We start from the raw sequence: 15,029 nt of genomic DNA, 5'->3' as shown, positions 1-15,029 counted from the left end.
TGACTTCCATCAGTTATTCAGCTCGTGAGTGCTCCAGGTATCCATATCTACTGTACTACCAGTTGGGCTGTGAATTGAACTCCAAGTGCAATATCCTTTCTGCATTATTTTTCTTGATTGCATTCTGTGACTGTGGTAAATCCCAGTCAGCTCTGCTGCCTGGCAGGATTTGGTTCATTTTTCCTCTACAGGGCTTAAATTAGCAGCAAAGGAGATCCTAATTCTCTGCTGTGGTTGAGCCATGCTATTGCACTCCATGCCAAATGACTGCAAACCAAGAGCAGGTCACCACTGAGTCTGAATGTCACAAGGCTTTTAAAATAACCATATAAACATCTCAGAGAATCACTTGATTTTTTTAGGGTGGGTGCTCTTTTAGGCTGCAGCACATGTGGGGAAAACAGGTCTGAGATGGGGACAGTGGTGTCAAGACCTGTAGCCCAAGTCCTGGGGCTGTGTGATCACATTGCATTGGCTTTGGCAGAGCAGACCTTGGAGCTGTGTCCTTCTGGATTTGCATCCCTAGGAGTGCAAAATGCCAAGAGGAAGGGCTGCCAGAGGTTCTCACAGCACTGGTAACTTCAGCAATGTAGTGTAAAATGCATGTTAATTTAGCTGGCAGTTGTTAGCATTTTAGCTGCACAGTGGAGGAGGTTACAGATTGATTTTGGGTTATCTTGAATCTGATTTGAGTCTCTTCTCAGTGTCCTGAGTGACATGTCCCCCAGAGCTGAGCTGGCGCGGGAGCAGCTTTGGATACAGGGCTGTTCTTAGGAGTGAACAGGTATCTGTGTCCTGGTGACACCCAGCAGCCTGTGACTGCCTCCTGGGGAGGAGTGCTGGTCCCACATCCCAGGTACTCTTAATACATGGAGTTATATATGCTGGGAGTTGTAATTATAGGGCAGGAACAGATCCCTTTCATTCCTCTGTCTCTGCAAAACCCCCCTTTAATCACTTGCCAAAGCTATGCAGGAAGAACAGGAGGACAGGATTAAAACCTGTCAGCTCTCTTGGGCCATTCCTTAAACACCCACAAACTCCCAGCCCATCCCAGGCTTTCTCATTTGATGGTTTAACTGGGTATAATTAAATTTAGTATTATATATAGAAGCTACTGGCTCCAGTCTGAACTTTGTCTAAAGATTTATCTTGGTAATAAGATTATACTAATAATTGCATTGAGTTTGTCTTAGCTCAAAATGTTTTTGCTAATCACAACACTCTCTGCCAACTTGGTGAGTTATCTTCTACTTGTGTTAAATGGAAAAACTATGTGAACTGAAAGCAGAGGGTAATAGCTGTAAAGAACAATCATTTCAATGACTTGAACAGAGATGGCCAATTAATTAATAACCCCTTAATATGAAGAGATATTATTATTCTAGGGTTCTGTTTGTGCTCAGATTTAAACAGCTTAAATTCTGTCCTCTTCAAACTCAACATAGGAGATGAAGGAGATTATTATGACTAAATGAGAGTAGGATATATAGGAAAGTATATATTTATAAAGTATGTAAATATATACTATATTACATATAGTATATATGTAATAACTCTCTAAAGTGGAAAACTGAGATCTGATGCTTAAAGCTCTTTTTGTCTTGACAATGATCCATAATGTATGTTTAATCAAGCAAGTGAAAACGTTGGTTTTGAGGGTTTGGTTTTTTGGGGGCTTTGTTTGTTTGTTTGCTTTTTTTGAAAAAAACACTTCAAAAATTGAGAACTTTACAGTAGTTTGATTTCAGCAGGATTGTTTAATGAAGACACCAATCTTTTTCTAACAAGAGTTAGATCAAGGGTAATATTTTCAAATGTGCCCAAGTGATTTGAAGAACTAAATTGAATTTCTGAAACTAACACAGATGTTTCACATGTTCCCAAAGAAGTAGATATCTAAGGCACCTGAGTAATTTTTCGTTTCAAAAAACACCCACACATTCATTTTTATGTTAAACCAGAAAGTGTCAGGAAAATTTTTCTCAGATCAGATACTTAACCTAATCTGATATTCATTGCTAGTCACAAAATTTAAATTTTTAAAGAACAAGCACATAAAGAAAAATAGCTTCCACTTTTTTCTAAAGCTAGGTTGAATTGTTAATTTAAATAAGAATGTGATGAACCTGAACAGGCTAGATACATCATTGAGATCCTGGTATCACAGCCATCATTAAGTCCTTCAGGCTCCTGGGAGAGGGGACTCTGTCTTCTCCCTGGCCCAGAGGTTGTGGTGTGCAGGTAAGGGTTATATCCTGACTCCTGATTTTCAGCCTGTTCTTGGGTATCTGCACTGCAATGGACCAACCCATGGTGCTTCTGGCTGTTACTGGACAGGGTAAAACTGCTGTCTGTTACCCTACAGTTCATCACCCTTGGTGGTTTCTCCCACTCCTGGACAGTTTCACTGAGTCACTCAGGACTGAGAAGTTTTATCCTCCCTCCCTCAGGATTTCTGAGGGGTCTCTGCATCCATTATTAAACCATGTTTGCCTTGAGAACTCCCTGAAATAACCCCACACAAGAATTTCTCAAGGCAGTCAGGATCTATATAGCTATGGAAAAATATTCTAGTTACTTATTTCTTTCTCTCTACTTTAGTGTGAAAGTGGAAAGGAGTAATAACACACCATTATCTTTGTGTTTTGTTGGCATGTGACCTTTAGGCAAAGAACAGTGGAATAAAGAACAAACATTTGTGCATGCAAACATAGCCACAGGCACTATTAGCTATTCTAAGGGAAAATAGATTAACTTTGCTTTTAAGAACTTTCTCAGGAAACTGTTCTAGACATGTTAGATAACATCAGCTGCTTCCCTCAGCCTGAAATTGTTTTGCTCCACATAAAAATAATGAAATAATTGTTTGCATTCTAGTAATGATCTGTATATGATGAAGCACATAAATTTTATGAGAAGGAGGGAAAGAAAGCAAAAAGTGACATGAAGCAGTGACAGGACTACAGGACTAGGCATGTGGTAAAGTGGAGTCTCTAAAATTCCTTGGGAAAGAATTCCAGTTGTCTCCTTTCTTAATCATAAAACTTTTGCAGGATTTGGGTCCTGGCTTCACACACATGAAATCTGTCTCAATTTCTTGTTATGAGTTCAGGACACCTCCTGTGGGTGCCAGTTGTGTATCAGACTAGGGGGAAAGGACACCACTAGATCATCTTCCTGTTGTATGTAGGAGACATTTTAGTGCAAATCTAACTTTTTTAGGGGAAGAGGACTACTCCTGGCACTTGTAGTATCTTTATCCTAACTGTGAAAGATTCTGTGCTGTTCTTGGGTACTGATGGCATCCTTCATGTTCTCAAGGATCCAACCTCACCACCCCAGTGCCTGCTGAGATACCACGGGTGGTGTTTTACTTTCACAGGTGGAACAGGGTGGATTTAGAGCTGGGCACAAAATCAGTGAGTCTGTAAATGGATCAGAGGAAGAACTTGTGGAGGAAGGAGGAGGGGCAGAAAGAAGAAAGATGGATTGATGTAGGTCAGCCAGACATTCAAGCGTGTCTTTAGTAGGATGTTGTGGTAGTGAAGTTAGAGGCAAGCTAGACATTTCAGCAATAAACCAGAAACAAGATAAGATGTCTAGACATCAATAGCATTTACTGCATGAAAGATCTATCAAAGAAATGTAGCAGACTAACAATAAAAGGCAAAGATGCTTTTAGTTGTGGAGTGTTTTTTCCCTTTAGCTTGCACAGTTTGTACTCAGTGACCTTCTGTCTCATCTCTATCTGTAGTAGGAATCTCATCTGAAAAAGAAATTTAGTTTAAACTGGCTGTTTCCATTCATGAATCAAAGAATTTCTGCAGAAAAACTAGAAGTTCTCTTTAAAGAAAAGCTTAAAAATTAGATCAGTTATTGAAGAGGAGTTACTGGAATTTAGATGATGATTCTTATGACTGAAAAATGAAAATGTATTAAATTGTAGTGCCACCCACATGCAATGTCACAGTGATTATTGCAATTAAATGTAATATTCCTAATGTATAATATAATTATAAAATGTGGGAATGTTAATTAATATACCTTTTAGTATAATGCATACCTAGGAATTAATCAGCTCTGCATATGAGAAAGGTGAAGTGGCTCTTGGTAGAGAACCTCTAATTAACACTGTAACATTAAACAATTAACACTGTGGTGTTAGACAAACACAACAAGCATTCCATAAAACACAAAAAGGAAATGAGAAAACACAATGTTGTGGGCCAGATTTCGGTGAGAGTTCCTCTGTGGATGGTAAAACCCCTGCAAAGCCTGACAATGTGTTATTCCTCCTCTGTTCAAGCACTCACACAACCCCACTGAATAATCATCCTCCAGAAGGATTCCCTTTTCTAGTGGTCTCATTTTTGTTAATTTGAGAAATGGTTCATAGCAAGCAATCATGTTTGGCCATTTTCCTTCATCATGTCCTTGGTTATAGGATTTAGCTCCTGTGATCCCCGTCCTTTGCATTAGTCTGTAACTACTTCCCACTGTGGATAGGGAATCAGGAATTTGGAAGTCGAGGAAGAGCCTCCAAGTGAAAGAATGATAAACCATCTTCACAGCAGAAACCTTGAGCAGAATTTTAACTCAGGAGTTAAAAGCACAGTCCAGGTGTGCAGCTGAACATTCGTGGGGCAACGAGGGCATTGCATTGTAATTAAACTCCTACTGCTTGTGCACCCCTGAGGAAAACCATCAGCTCTGTGATGATGGAGGCCTTCCTCCCCTTAGCCACAGTGTTCTACAGCCTCTGCCATTCATGTGAAAGGGTCAAACCCTGAGCTGAGCTTGCACAGACCTCAGTGCTCAGATGAAGCCATGCCATGCAAATGCTCTGCCATGCAGATTTTGTACAGGGCCATGGTCACAACTGCAGCCTTGAGCACTTGCACACGGAATTTTGCAAGAGGTCAAGTTTTGCAAATGCACAAGAGATAATATTTCATTATATGGACCAAAGAGCAATGGGTTTTCAGGCAGGACTGATGAGCTTCAGACAGCTGCTGAGATAGAGATGATAGCAGGGGGCACCAGTCATGTTTAAGACAGTTTTAGGTGTGTGTTTGTGAAGCAATTAGGATAAAATCACTACTCCCTGTATCCACAGTGCATATTGATTTTTAAAGCTGCATTTACTCAATATTTATTTGTCTTGCTCATACATGAAAGGTTCCTGTTCTTTAGAAAAATGGGTCCAAGTACCCACCCTGAGGAGTCCAGAGGTGAAAATCGTGCTGCTGCTACCTGAGCTGGCAGCAGCATTTAATTGTAACAGAACCTCATACTGTCTTCTGCTTTTTACAGCTTATGGGCTGATGTAAATAATCTTCTGCTAATACAGCAGGAGTGGAAGGTTTCCCCTGCCTAGACCATTTCATGTCCTTTTAAAAAAATATTTCCTGGTTAATTCAGTTCCTCTTTCTGTGTTTATATTCGTGTACTGGGAAGTTTCTTCTCAGCACATCACTGCAAGAATTGAGCCTGAGATAAAGTTGTCATTAGAAGTCAGTAATAGTAGTCAAAGTATTGCTTAGAATGTTCTAAAAAGTGCCCATTTTGGAGAAGTGGCAGAACTGGAGCTGCAGGAAGGGATTTTTCCCTGGCACACTCTGTCATTATCTGAACATTTACACCAAATTGCTCTTCAGCAGGTGCCTGAAACAGAAGAGCTGTGATCAGCCTCAGCTATTTCAGCTTCAAAATGTATCTATGAAAAAATTCTTGGGTTGTTAAAACCCAAAAAATGAGGTTTCCGTATGTCAAAGACAGAAGGTGGACTGCAAAAATTTCCACTAACTGCTAAGTGGATAGGGATACTCTACCATTTTATTTTTCTTTTATTTACTTCCCTTTATGATTTTTTTTTTTTTACTTTTTTTTGCTGAGAGTTGCCAGGTTTTACTTTCTACTTAGAAGGTGCTGCTCCTGAAGGAGCAAGCCCTGGTGAAGTGATTCTGTTCACTCTGATGGTCCAGAACTCTTAATCAAATAAGATTTAAGAGCTTTTTTGATACTTATGTTTGAAAAAAAAAGTATTATATGTCTAAATATTTGCATCAAATTCACTGTCACATTCACATAATATTGACTCCAGTTCCAAGAAAAAACAAAAACAATGATTGTATAATTCCTTTGGAGCACCTGATGGTGTCTATTTAATGTAAAAAAGAATTCCAGCTGGAATGGGAATGTAGGGATTGCCTGTCTTGCTGGGGAGGCAGAACTGCTATTTTTATGAATGAGCAGGAGCCATCATGGTTTGGCATGAACTCAACATTTCCCCACCTTTTAAACAATGTGCTGTTCCATACCATGCTTGGGTAGCTTTCAGTAAATTCATGTTTCCCATGGAGTTCTTAAGAAACATGACATTGTTTTTGTACTTGCAGGAGTTTTTAAGTTACATAAAAAAGAACCTGTTTATTATGACAGCTTGTTGTGGTTAAAATGCTAAACTTTCCCCAACTCTTTAGAAATATTTTGAGTGTTATGGAAGGAACATGCTCTTTGCATCTGACTTTAACTTGCTAGCAAGCACTTGAAAAGAAAAAAAGGCAGGAGAAAAATCAAATTCTGGCGTAATGCTACTAAAATACTTTAAAGGTGATGTCAAGAATGGATTAAATACAAGTAGCTTTGGAAATTCAAACTGAATGTGGGGATGGTAAAACAAGCAGAGGTCTGCAGCTGCTGTGGGAAGGCACAGCATGAGAGACAGGGGTGGCCATGGCCCATCTGGGGGGAGGAAAATCTCTCCCAGTTCCCTCTGTCAGCCCTTGGCCTCCCACCTCATCTGCAAAATTCCTTTCTGCAGAACCCTGACCTTGGTCTGAGGGCATCAGAGGTACAAAAGCTGTGATCCAGCTGAGCATGTCCTGTGTCTGCCCTTGGGGTCTCATGCTCATCTTTCCCATCTCTTGTAATATTAATCTCAAAACCAACTTTGACACCACATCATTTTTTTTCTTTAACTTAAAATCATAAATTTAATGCTCACAGAAGGTGAACATTAAATTTGCCTGATGGACAGATCCAGAGGATAAAATGATTCATGAGGCAGGTAGTTACAGTTTAGGATCAATCTTGTAGTTGCCATACTCTTGACTTGGAGGACTTCTCTAAGTGGGATTTCTGACTGAATGTTACAACTGGAAACCAATTTGATTCTTCATACTTGCCCATAAATGAAAAAAACCCAGAGATCTGAAGATGCACCAAAGGCAGAATACCAGTCTGTCACCTGCAAGGAGAGCCCTTGGGACAGCCACTGCCCAAGTGTGAGGCCAGTAGCAGCTATTTGTCCTTGGCCTGGAAAAGAGCATCCCAAGAGCTGCTTTACCTCAAAATGTGCTTAAAAACTCCTACAGAGAGGTGAAATTGTGGCTTGAACACTGGAGGCACCAGGGAATCCTGGATGTGCTAAAACCTTCTCTTGGATGCACTTATCTTTTCACTCCACTGACAGCAAGGTGAAGGAGTGCTCCAAAACCACCTGACCCCTCTCTTCACCTCTGCTGGGGAGTTTTAACCCAATTATTCTCTTCCTGGCTGCTCAAGTTCTTTTAAGGCACAGATTAAACACAGTAGGCTCCCGTGGTAACTGCACCAGAAAAACTTGTCCTGGGTGGCACATCTCTATCAAAGCCAAATTCTTTGATGCTGAAAGAGACTGAGGGAAGAGTTCATGTTCCTGGTCTGCTTTCATTGCTGTCATTTTCACTAGAGATGCTAATAAGAATTTATTTTGTTGTAAACTGAAAGGACTTCTGGAAGTGCTACTCGTCAGTGAGAGTGTTTCTGTGTGCCTGACTGTGGTGATGTTTCTATTATGATTATTGATTATTTTTATTTTCTAATATTATTTATTATTATTATAAGCTGTTGGGCCTTTTCTGATATAACTTATGGAGGCACAAGGTCAAACTAACTTCATAGGAAATGAATGCATTGAATTCAAATGTGTCTACACATGATGCAGTGCAACTCCTGCCTTTGTTTTGCTTATGAAATAGTCTGGAGAGTGTAGAAAGACAAACTAAACTAGAACCTGAGTCAGTTCCCATCACAGAGCCTGAGCTTGGCTTTCCTCAACACATAAATTTGTAAAAGGGTTTGTTCAGTGGTTGATCAAGGAGCATATTTGTGCTTTACCACTCGGGGCATGCAGCTTGCCACAGCCATCTGCTCACATCCCCCCCCTCCTTTCTAGTGTAGCAAATCTGAGGCTGAAATATTGATAAACAATTTCTGCTGCTACATTAAGGCTTAAACAGTAAAGAGGAGAAGGGATGTGAGCTTTAAATTCTCCAGACAGTCGTGCTACATGTGCTGCTGTTAAAATTATGGTGCTGAGGAACATGAAAGGTCTGATGTGTGATAATTGTCTTCAAGTGATTTTAGTTAGGCTAGAGATGGTGAAAAGAGACTCCCAAACATTTCACCTGTATCCACAGACTGCTGAGTCATGTGGGTACATGTACTTGGGACACCACAAAGAGCTTCTGAACTTAAAATAAAAGACAGAGCAGAGAGAGATGAAAAAAATAACATTTGGATAAGGCCAGAGCATTAATTTAAGTATTTAAAGAGAGGGAGGGGAGAGGGAAAGAAGGGTGGGACTCCATCTCCAGTTTTTTTTTGGAGAAATTTATATTTACCATATGATAAACATCCCTTTCCTTAACACTTCTTTGGCTCAGCAGAAAGATTTGGGGATTTTTGCTGCCTTATCCTTTAAATCCAGAAGTTGTCAGGTTCAGCAGCCTTCAGAAACACCTTTCAGAGAGAATGAGATCTGTGATAAGACATGTCAGGAAATGAGAGGAGTTTTCTGCAGTTATTTCCTTGTCTATAGAAGGAACACAGGTGCACTAAAAGTAAATGAAGAGATGTTTTTTGGAGAGTTCACTGCTGAGGAAAGCACCTGCCATCACAGCCACAGTAATAAAAAGATTTGTAAAAGCCATTTTGCTCCCTGCTTTTAAAAGTGCCAGCTACCTTGCCTCCCTTGCTGTGGTTTCCAGGTTCCTGGAGGCTGCTCCTCAAGTGCCTGCCCAGACCCTGCTGTTTCTCCCCAGCAGAACAGGAACATGGTAGATCCCTTGCTGATCTGCTGGGTGGTGTTAAATCAGTGGAAACTGCATTTCCAGCATGTCTGAGAGCCACTCCCAGCCCCTCCCTGCTTTGGGCAAACTCCTCTCCCAAGGCAGTGGCTGCACAGTGCTGTGACCTCAATTTGGATAATTTTACAATGTCTCTTATCTCTGCCTCATTTTCTCTGCTCCTTCCATGCTCAGCCACCTGAGGATATCCAATGTTTTGAGTAGGCTGACTTTCAAGAAAGTTAAAGCCCCAGCCTTAGTGCTACCTCAATATTTGCTGGTTTGATTTGGTTTTTATATGCAGTTTTCTCCATCCAAGTGCCAAAACCTGCTGTAATTTAAACACAGTGGTGTCTGATGCTTAGATTACCAAATGACTGCACAATCTTAGATGCTGCAATTTTCCATAACATCAAGAAATGTTTTGGTCCTTGACTCATGTAAGCAGTATTTGATAAACCTGAGAAGGCAGGGAATTGCATCTTTTCACCACAAAGGAAGATAGATAGCAAATCTAGGAGCAAAAAAAAAAAATCCCTTTTGTCCAGTCATGGGTTGTGCTTTTATTAGGAGGTCTCAAAACCATACTCTGAGATTGATGATAAATCATGAGTGCTAATTTAAGATCCTTGTGCATTGTATAACGTTATGGAGATAGAAAATTGTATTTTTCATGTCTTATTTGCAGTGAAACCCCCAATTGGAAACTGGAAAATGTGTCTGTAGCATTTTTGCCTTCTGCCTGGCTGTGGGTTTTGCCTTTATTTAAACACTGTTTCAACATATTCCTGGCTAATAAGGGTGGGGATTTTACATCATTTTAGCAAAGTGGAACGTTGGAATGATGTGACTGAAAATCTATATTGCCATTTTTCATTTCTATTATTACTTTTTCATAATTAGGCAATAAATATAAGCTGTGCTGATCTGTATGATTATGGCAAGCTTTCTTGCATACTGAAAAGAATGAGTATGTGGAAAAAGATTCCAGCTATGCTTGTAAAATTAATCTTTTAGTATGTTGCCTGCTGTTGTTTTACATCAAGAGAGTGTTTGGGGCATGTGGCAAAAAAAAAAAGAAGCTGATTGTCCCAAAGTCATAGGTCTGTCAATTTTTCTGGTAAATTAGAGTTGGACACAGTTCTTTAGCTCACTTATTCAGTAGTCTACAATGCACATATTTTTATTTTTTATCTTATGTCTTCATTCCTTGGGTCTACAGCCTTAGTGAACACTGAGCTATTATAATGATTCTGTTTATTCAGTTTCTACTTTGAGAACAAACCAAAGCAGTCCTCCTGTGTCTGCTGAGCTCAGAAATGCACTCACAGTGTTCTTCCCACACTTTGAATGTAACAAGCATAAAATTGCTTCCTTATGGATGTTTTCACCCACTCCTGTGGCAAGAAGTATTTGTGAAGCTCCACTTGACATGTATTGTTTCTCCTTCTGATTCAGCTTAGAATTCACCTGGTCTCAGACATTCTACAGCTCCTGCTGCTGTTCCAGCATGAAATAATGTGATTTTTTAAGAGAAAAAAATAAGGCCAGAACAATTTCAATGAAATGCCTTATTCCTGTGAAAATTTGTGTATTTGTGAACACACTTGTGGACCTGAGTGATGTGGTGCCACTGCAGTGCATGCTCTTCCCTTAAGTTAAATTAATTTTGAAAATTTGAATAATTTGATCCTTTCTGCCAACCTCAAATATCCTTTTGGTGTAGTCTCTCAAGGTGCCAGTGCCTCATTTTGGCCTCTTAACCAGAAGCCAGGGAGTAGGATTCAACTTTCCCTGACTTTGGATATCACCTGGACTCTGGGCCATGGGAAAATAAACAGGCAAAGAGAAAAATAAGAACTTTTGATTCCTTCATAGAGAAGGAGAATCCATAGCATTGAGGACCTATTTTCCCCCATTATATACCAGGGAGATGCTTAAATGCAGCTCTCTGCACTGCTAATATCTAAATTAGGTGATTGCACCTCAGGCCTTTCATGAATGGTTCCCTGATTTCTAATTGGGTAATTTGAGGCTACAGTTTTCATTTTTCCTCAGTGTTATCACCTTTATTTCTTCTTTTTGAGTTATCATGTTTTTCATTGGAAGTGGACTGTTTTCACACAGAAGTTCCCCACACAGCAGGAAGGAAACAAAGCATAAAATGCATTGGATATTCTGTTATTCAGAAAAGAAGAAAAAAAAAAAGTGTTTTAATTCTCTCCATCAACAAATGACCCTTTTTTCCTTGAATTGATGGCTTTCCTGAGTTGTCTGTGACCTTAAAGGACAAACAGCAAAACCAACAAGTGCAGAAAGAAATAAGGAGCTGCAATTACACTTGAGATTGCAGGGGGTTTTACCTAAGTTCCCTATTTCATGGTCAGATCAGGATAGTTTAGTACAGAAAACATTTCTGGGAGTTTTGAAATGAATGGCCAAAGGCAGGTTCCAGGAACCCCAGCCCCATCATTAGAGCTCTGTGTGTTGTTAAGGCCCTGCAGTTTATCAGCAGCCCCAAAGAGTTTATTATGCACATAAGAAGTGGCTCATTTAGACCTTGGATCCAGTTGCAGAGAAGGGCTTGGAGCAATGAACAGGGCTGAAATCCTTTCTCCAAGCTGTCCCTTAACACTTGCAAACCAGCATCTTTAGGGACTTCAGCCCTGCTCTCTGACTCAGCCACTGCTGCAGCTGCTTGAGCTTTCATGCAGGGGCTGGTTCAGCTGGTGAAATTATGTTACCCTGAAATTACTTTGGTATTTAACATTTAATATTCTTCTCTTTTGCTCTGCAATTAGCTTTTATTAATGCAATTTAATCTATTTGTAACGTTTCTCGAAAATCATAGTAGACATGGTTTGAAATGAAGTTAAATCTCTTGAACTTTTCCTTTTGTTAATTTGAAATGCCAACAGGGCACCAACTGCTGTGAAAATTAATGAATGAGCTGCACCAGGCTGTCTTTCATTTCACTGGATGGCTTCACACTCACAGAGCACATGTGCCAGACAAACTGTTCTCCAGCACTGCAGATGATGCTGCAGGGAGAAGGATTTTGCTGCTGTAGGGCTGAAGGGTCAGATTTGTGGGTCCCAAGTTCTTTCTAGATATGTTATAGAGAATAGCTCATGGGAAAGGCAACTCTCCTCAGGAAGATATTTTCATTTTAAAGAAAATTTATTTAAATTGTGAAATATTGCTACACTAAACATACAGACCACTGTATTTTTTCTGAGAGTGTTTTGCTCCTCATCTGAAAATTCCCAAATTGGGCCCTCAGTTTCCTGAAAAGTGAGGGCAATTTGTCTGTGATATTTATCAGCAAAGAACATGTGAAGCTACCATAAAACTAGAACTAAATTAATCATTTATACCTTGCACATTTTGTACAAAACTTCTCTTATCCTAAAGAACTCGGGAAGTGGTTGGTTTTAACAGTCAAAAGAGAACACCTGTGCAGAAAAATGAATTATCAGGAAAAAATAAGATTAAAAAAAATCTTAATTTAGAAATTCTTGTGAGCCAAAAGAAAACAAACAAATGCAGATAATTTTTTTTTTTAGGTGATATTGTCATCTGGTATTCATTAAAGCCCTTGCATCATATCAATAATTTTATTATGGTGATCAAATGTGCTGTGTTGAAGGCCTGAATAACAACTCTGCCACCATTCTCTGCTAAAATTCCCTTTGGCATTCTGGAGTTTGGCTTTTTTTTCCTTCAGACACCACAGCAGTTATTGATTGTGTTCCTGCTGACAAAGTTTTAATATATTTCTATTTAAACACATGTGTACATATTCCAGTATAGCCTTGACTCCACATACACTCAGTGTCACTGAGGGTGGTTTGTTGACTCAGGTGGGAAATTCAGTCCTGAACTGGAAGTTGTAAATATACTTTTTTTTTGTTCCACTGTTTGCAGTCTCTAATAACAAATGAAAATAAAATCAAATTGTGTGATCAGTAAAACTGTGATGATATTCTCTCCTAGATAAACCATCAAATAAGCAATTTTACTTACACTCAGTTTAAATAAACGACACCAAACACAATCAATTTCTTTTTTTAATACTCTGCATTGCAGTCTTATAATGAAAAGACTAATTGGATTTGGACTTGGAAAGATGTCACTGCTGTGCTCCAAAAATTGAAACATTGAGTAAACTGTGAAATAAAATACAAATGTGGGGCAGATGTGATCTGGTTGTTGTAATGCAAAGGATTCACCATTTCTTCTCTGGCTTGGGTTTGATATTTAATGGACATGATGGCAATGTTTTGTGGATAGATACAGGCTGCTCACTCTGCTCAAAAAAATAAAATAAAAGAATGTTTAAAGGCATCTTTTAGAAAGGGGACATGAAGAGACTTGTCAGCAGAGCCTGTGACAGAGGGAATTTGGGATGGGTTTGGCTGCACAGGGGGCTGCTCTGCCTTGGTCAAGCCAGGGCAGATCAGTTCCCTCTGCCAGGGCAGCATCTCTGAGCACATCTGTGCCACCTTCAGGGGCACAACAAGGTCACCTTTTGTGTCATTTTTCATCACTCTCCTGCTGAAGTGTCATCCTTCCTCTCCGCTTCTTGTCAGACCCCAGAGTGGTCTCAGACATAATTTATGGCTCTGATTTATACATCCAAACCCCAGTCCAAGTGAATGCCAGAAGAGCACATTTCATAGGAGGAGAGGGAGGGATGAACAGCACACTTGTGAAGTGGTTTAGGGGCTTGAGGTGTTGGCTCACAGAGGTTTCTGAGTGGCACCAGATTTGCTCCTCCTGTGCAGGGAATTGCACAGGGCAGCCTCAGGGGGAGGGGGTGCAGCAGCCAAGGTTCCCCAGCTGCAGGGAAACCTGGGGGACTGTGCCCAATCTGCACTAGGAATTGCTTTGATTGCTTAAAAGTAGCCCTCTGTAGGGCACTGGGGCTGCCAATTCCCACACCATGTATACCTAATATTTCTGGGTAAATTAGTGGATAATTAAATATCTTTAAAAATTCCTCTTAGATATCATAAGATGCTCATAATGGGAATTGTCAGGCTGAAAGTGGTAAGAGATTTAAGAACATGTTAGACAATTTCACTGGTTTGGGTTTGTTTTTTTTTAAACATCCTGGTCTGGTTTTATTTCATCTGGATCAGGAAAGGCCTTGATTTTGGAGCACCTGACCTTACCTGTGAAAGCTGGGGTTATGTTCACTACATTCACATTCTGTTTCTCATGCTTTTCTTTCTATTTCTGCAATCTGTCACTAATCATCTTACTAATGCATTGGCTTTCCACATGAATTGTTTCAGACTAATACAATTTATTTTTAAAGTTTGTTTTTTCCCCAATAAAACCAATTTTTTTTTGGTTTTTTTTTAAAGATAAAAATTCAAATATTATATATTGAAATACTAGAATGAAATAATACAACATATCTGACCTGATTTCTGAGGACCCTTTTTTTCAGCTGTATGCCTTGGACAATTTCTCTCTGAAATTCCTGAATGGTATGCTTGATTTAAAACTGAATTTATATGCAATCAATATATACAACAATAATATTTCTTTTTCTATAATACTTAAGAAGAAACTAAACTGATCAACATTCCTGGTACACAAACAATATTTCAGTGCTGTCTGCATTGAAATTTATTTTGTGGTGCCCTGTATAAAAAGACAGAAAAGCTACTAAGAGAACAATTGTCACTCTTTCTTTGGGGTGGGGAGGTGGGAGCTGAGGCAGGGCTGACCTCACCTGACATTTCAATTGGTGTTGGAGCATTTTGTAGGTAGGGACTGTCAACACTTTCTTTATTAAACTTGGTGTTGAGGCAGACACCCTTACCTGGCTGAAATTTCATTCAAAAAAGCTTGTTTTTTAAGTTCTCTAAGCTCACAGACAGAGTTTAAGCCAGTCTATGTCCA

Source organism: Serinus canaria, chromosome 7 (assembly GCF_022539315.1).
Source record: "Serinus canaria isolate serCan28SL12 chromosome 7, serCan2020, whole genome shotgun sequence".
Lineage (NCBI taxonomy): Eukaryota > Metazoa > Chordata > Aves > Passeriformes > Fringillidae > Serinus > Serinus canaria.
Note: the sequence above shows the minus strand (reverse complement) of the source record.